Source organism: Dromiciops gliroides, chromosome 6 (assembly GCF_019393635.1).
Source record: "Dromiciops gliroides isolate mDroGli1 chromosome 6, mDroGli1.pri, whole genome shotgun sequence".
In the NCBI taxonomy this organism is placed as follows: Eukaryota; Metazoa; Chordata; class Mammalia; order Microbiotheria; family Microbiotheriidae; genus Dromiciops; species Dromiciops gliroides.
The window spans coordinates 129,293,333-129,299,770 of record NC_057866.1 but is presented as its reverse complement, the minus strand read 5'-3'; positions in this window follow the sequence as shown (position 1 = coordinate 129,299,770).

The following is a 6,438-nucleotide window of genomic DNA, read 5'->3' as shown; positions in this document are numbered from 1 at the left end:
TTTCTGATGGCATGCTGCTCTGCATAGCTGAAGGACTATTATATCCCATGGTTTCTTCAGATCAACTAAATCACCAGACCTCAACCATATTACCCCTTCACCCTGAACGGGGAAAAAGATAGATAAGACAGAGAAAGAGACAGAGACAGAGACAGAGACAAAGAGGACAGAGACAAAGAGACAGAGACAGAGACAGAGACAAAGAGAACAGAGACAAAAGCAGAGACAGAGATGAATGGATGGAAAAGGGAGGGAGGAAAGAGAAAGAGAGAGAGAGAGGTAGGTAGATAGACAGATAAGCACTGAATCATCCCCATAGTAAATGAAATCCCTATATAGCAAGTGAAATACCCCAAGTTCATATCAAATTCATATTATTTATTTCATTCAATCTGCAAAATATTTTTAAAGAACTTTAAAGAACTGAATTCAGGTCTTATTACCTAATTTCATTATTATTTCCTTAGATTCTTAATTGCTTTCCAGCAATTCAGTTTCCTTTCCCTCCCTCTTCATTCAGTAATAATAACAATGGTTTACTTTCAATTCTATAGTGAGATCTATGGTCTCATCCACCACGTATTGGCTGAGTGTATAAACATGGATTCTGAAAATTCTATAACAAATGTTGATAAAATTTGAAACAAGACTATTGCCAATATGCATTCAATCTCTCTATAAAAAGGAGCAAAGATTTATTCAATTCAGACGATTGTGACTCTCAAGTATTTTTCTGACTCTTTCTCCAAGTAGAGTTTAAATATTTTTAGCTTTAAAAATTATAAGTATAGTTATCTATAATCTACCCCTCCATTAATGTTAAATTAATTGCTATTTTATCTTCAATTCATGTACAGAAATAGCTTTTTTTCCTACTCTTGTTAGAAATGTGTATTACTATTAATATTAATGTATTTTAATAGGCTCCCTAATTGGTATTTCCTTGTGATGTGAAGGAGATAGTGAGGTCTTAATGGCTTTTAACAGAGTTTAGATTTTGCATACCCTCCCAAACCATAAAGAGTTCAAGTATCGACTTAAAAATTTACTCCTCTGAGGACTATCAGTGTTTCAAGAAATATGAATGAAATTCCTATTATACAAACAAGTATTCCCTTCTGTAGTTGCAAGAGACAAAAACGTCAAGACAAAAACAATCCCTGCTCTCAATAAGCTTACAGGGCTACTAAGGTATACAAATATTTACACAGATCATTAAAACAAGATAATGCAAGGAAGAATGGAGATTTGAAAGCAGGAAACATCAGGAAAGGTTTGCCTAGGAAGTAACAAATGGACTAAGTCTTGAAGGAAAATTAAGGAATCCCAAACCTGGCAGTGGAGAAAGAAATGCCTTTCAGATACTGAAAAAAGTGTGGGTCTAGGCATAGAGTGAAATACAAGTCCATAAGCATTAATGCAAGTACTTGACACATAGTGTCAGACTCAATATTAAGCACTGGAAATGAAGACAAAACAGTTTTGACATAAGTAACTCATTTTCTTTTAGGAGTAAAAAGAATATAAATAAGTAAATACATGTATATAAAATAGGTACAAAGACATTTGTAGGAAGCATTTTAAGGGACTGGGGGAGGGTATCAAGATAAGTTTTGTGTAGAATGTGGCTTTTGAATTAAGCCTGGAAGGAGAGTAGGAATTCTACAAGCACAGATTGAGAAAGGAGTCTGTTGGGAAGAGTTTTTACATGCTCTGAGACAGACAAAATGGAATGTGATGTTAAGGGAGAAACAGCTGGCTAGCCTAGAAGAGTTATTGTAACATAAGCCTTGTAAGACATGAAGAAGCCATTTTTTGAAAATCCACGAGAAAAATCTATTTCATTCTAGAGGCAAGAAGGAGCCATTGGACATCTGAGCAGAGAAGCAGCATGCGCGGGTCAGCTCTTTGGAGAATGGATTTTAGTAGAAAGAAGATAAAGAAAGGGAGACCATTTAGGAGGCTATTGAAATATTAAATTCAGCCTAATAACAAGTATCCATTTTTGTCTTAGCTTACATATTGTGTGAAGGGGTGTGATTTAGAATGAATTGGAATGACAGAAAGGTTTGTGGGAGCTCAGTAATTGAGGGGCTTAAATGCCAGACTAAGTATTAGTAGTATGTCCTAGAAGCAATTGGGAACCATTTAAACTTTTTGAGCATGGGAATGACAGCATTAGTTCTGTGCCTTAAGAAGAAAAGTTTGAAACTATGTAGGATGGATTGTAGAAGGAAGAAGTTTAAGCAGAGAGACCAATTAGGTGCTTTTTGAAATAGGTTACTCTAAAAGTGATAAGACTTTTCACTAACCTAACAAGTTTGGAGAGGCTTGTTACTCACATATTGGTCAGCTGGTAATTAATTCCTGAGGATTGGTTATTAAGAGTTTGGAAGAATTGTGATCTTTATCAGTGAAGAAACTACACAAATGGAATAGGATTGGAATGAGGCAGAGTGCTGAAAAATTAAAGTATTTCCAACATAAATGTACTATATTAAACTTATAAAGCAAGATGTGGATAAATCCTTCCTTAGAGGCAAATGACTCCAGGTAGTCATTTAAAAAGATGTTGACTGGGACAGATATGAAATGTTAGCTGGGATAGAATGTGTCCTTTTCCCAGCCCTGTATTTACGCTGAGAAGTACCAAGAATTTATTAAGCATACAATGGGTATCACTTTGAATGGGAGGAGAATAAAGTTAGATTTAAGCTTCTGGGAGGGGCAATTTTAGTCTCACTCCCAGAGAACCATGGGAAATGCTTCATGTCAAGAAGGACAGGGGCCCTAGTTAGAGACTAGTTAGGTGGCAAAGAAGACAAATTATCCTCTGACTGATTTATGAGATTAGGAACATCTCAAAGTATGAGTTTCTATTGGAAATCACCAATTCTTCATTCTACACATAGTTTTACTTAACATTTTACACTTAACTACTAATAAAATAATACTTTAAAAACATACTCAGAAACTTGTCACTGGTGTGCTAAGAAGAAGGAAAGTTTTAAAGACGGAAGGAACACTGGAATAATCTGGTCTAGGGTTTTTAAACTGAGGTCCCTGCACTTTAAAAAAAATATTTTGATAAATATGTCAAATTGGTTTCCTTTGGAATAATTCATTTTATTTTATGCACTCAGAGATCATATCTGAGAAAATGTCCAGGTTTGCATCAGACTGCAGGGGTTGGGTGAAGGGGGAACTTTACACAAACACATAAACTCACATAAATCTGCACAAGAGGTTAGCTCCTGATCTAGTCATTTCTTTTTATTTTTATGGATGAGCACCTGAGTTGAATGAGTTAGTCACATACATTTATATGCACTTACTATATTCCCAGTGCAGTGCTAAGTGGACTTGAATCTGATTTCTAGAGTATAAAAAGAAATTTGCCTCAGATTATACCAATATCAAATATCAGATTAAGTGATTTAATGCTAGCGTCTTTAACTTCAACTTGGTCCTTTTTATCACTGTATCATTCAGGTAGAAAATACACTAGCCAGTAGCAGATGGAAATTCCTATTGGATTCCCTTTGAAGGTTTTATTGAGAATTGTTACCAGGTTCATATGCTCCAAAATTATATTTAGGTAAATGTTCAATGTAAATCCTTTCTGGCCTAGATTAGACACATCTAGTATTATTCTATGTATTCTATCTGGATATTGCCCCCATTTCCTCCTAGAGTTTCCTGGAAGGGATGGTATACTGCTCTTAGGCGTGATAGAGTTGAAAGAGCATCAAACTGGGAGTTAGGACATAGAGTTCAGGTCCTAGATTACCATTCATTAATGCCAGGTGACTCTTGGGGAAATAATTTCCTGCCTCTAGGCCTCAGTTTCCTCATTTCTTAAGTAAAGGGGTTGGACCAGGTGACTGCCAAGATCTATTCCAGCTCTAAGAGTTTATAGACTTCTCCATACAGAATGTGTCTATAGGTCACTGGGTACACATTGATTTCCTGTGGCTCGATTGAAGGAACTAATTTACCTGAGTTACTGCCAAGGTAATAACAGTTATAGCTCATAAGGGGACTGTCTATGTTTTCCTGGGACTTCATGTAGTTTGTAATGTTTTTACCTATTTCATACATCATGGTTCACCAAGTGCTGCCCCAATTCTAGAAAAGCTTGAAGAATGTTAATGAAAAATAATAATTTGTTGCCATGTTGAAGGACTTTTTAAAATCTACTTTTGAAAAAATATAAGAAATTTAGGCAAGGGGGTACTTCTTTCCAGGAGATTCCAAATTTATCCCCTCATTTCCCAGCAACTACAAGTTCTTTTTTTCGTCTCTCTCTTAGGAAAGGAAGGTAATTACAAAAGAAAATGAGAAGCCTTTTTTTTTCCTTTAGTTTTTGTCAAAATCTGTAGACTTGAAGGGCAAAACATGCTGGACATCATCTGTTACTCATTTTCATTGCACCACAGTGACAGAAAGTCATTTATCTCCAAGCTAGGATATAAACAAAAATACACTGTAGGTGAACAAATTTGCAATGCCCCCCCCCCACGTCCACCTCTCCTTACAAACACAATGTAACTATGAGACATCTTAGAGGAAAGGTTTAATTTCCAATTTGTTTCTTGATGGTGTACAGCAATCATTATATTTAAAGGAATGCTACCTTCTTTTCACTTTGTATAGATCATGGGTTCATTCCCTTTCCATATGCAAATGACCTGGAGTTTCTATTCTTGCATCATTTTTCTGAAATAGAAGTTGTATCTTGTTTAGTATACACTAAACTTGAAGCCCAAGTTAAGATAAAAAAATCAATCTCTATATTATGGTTGAAACAAAGAAGATCCAAAAGTGCCCTAGAAAATCAAATGTTACAAACCATAATATCTTTTTTGACATAAATACACTCTGACTGTGAACATACTATTAGGTCATCTGGTTTTGTTATCCTGTGACCAAAACAATGACATTGCCACTGGGATGCTGTTGTAAAAGAAATATAGTTTAGATTTAAGCTCCTTAAAGGGTGGGACCATTTAACTCCTGCCATAACCCCAGAGGCTGCAACAGTGCCTGACATATTTCTTCTATGAATGAAATCTCAGGTTTCTTAGCTTAGAGGCTAAACAATAATAAATCAGTCACACCCTTACCTAATCTCAGGTTCCTATATTCCAATGGACAACATCCATTGCCTAGTCACTGATGGAAAAATATGGTGATAGTGGATATGTCACCCTTTACATAGTAAACTCCAGTAGTATCCTGTTAAATACAGCTTCAAAGGGAATGCCTTTTGTTGGGTCTTTAAAATTCTTCAGAATTAATCCCTTTACACATTTCCAATCTTTTTTTGCACTTTACTGCCATCCACACACTTGGCAGTCCAATGGTACTAGCCCACATTCTGTTTCTCCATCTCCTGACTCCACAGATTTGCAATAATTATGCCTATGTCTAGAACACTCACCCCTTGACCTTGTCTATTAGTTCCCCTAATCAATATTTAGCTCAAATTCCACACTTTACAAGCGACTTCCTTAAAAAAAAAAAAAAAAAAAAAGGTCTTGGGGTCAGCTAGGTGGCGCAGAAGATAAAGCACTGGCCTTGGATTCAGGAGCACCCTGAGTTCAAATCCAGCCTCAGACACTTGACACTTACTAGCTGTGGACCCTGCACAAGTCACTTAACCCTCATTGCCCTGCCAAAAAAAAAAAAAAAAAAAACAAAAACAAGAGGACTTCCTTGACCTCCCAGTTGTACATGCTTTTTACCTTCAGTTTATCTCCCATCTCATCTGTATATATCTTCTATTTACATAGTTATTTGCATGTAGTTTTCCCCATTATAATATATAAATACCTTGAACATAGGAACAGTTTGGCCTTTGTGTTCCTATTGTTTAACATATTAGCCAAGACATAAAAGCAATTAATAAATGCTTCTGGATTTGCTGGCTTGAATAGATCTAAATCTATATGTTGGGAAGCATCCATGTTAAAAATCCATCCAAAAAATATTAGCAAGTACTATACTAGGAGAGAAGAGGCATTCATTGCAAAGTCATGATTACTAAAGTAGCAGACAATGGGTACAGGGGAGAGAGACTATGGGAAATTGGTTTGTGGCCTGGTTCTATTAATGTTACACTTCTGAGGATGGAACTGGCCAGTTTCTCCAAACTAATTTTTCCATAATTTTAGAAGAATTAGCTCACAGTGTTTAAAACGTACATATTATTGCTAATATCTCATAGGTATTTCAATTCCTTTTAGACTGTGTCTCAGGTTTTAACTAGACCAAAGGAAAATAGAGAATTTTTGTTTCAGAGAGTACATATTTTAACTTATTAAACATTGCTACTATTTGTACATTTTATCAAGGGAAGAAAAAAAGTAAGCCTGGGGGACTAAAAGAATAACAATGAATAGCCCCCTAGAGAAACTGAAAGCAATGGACTGGTAG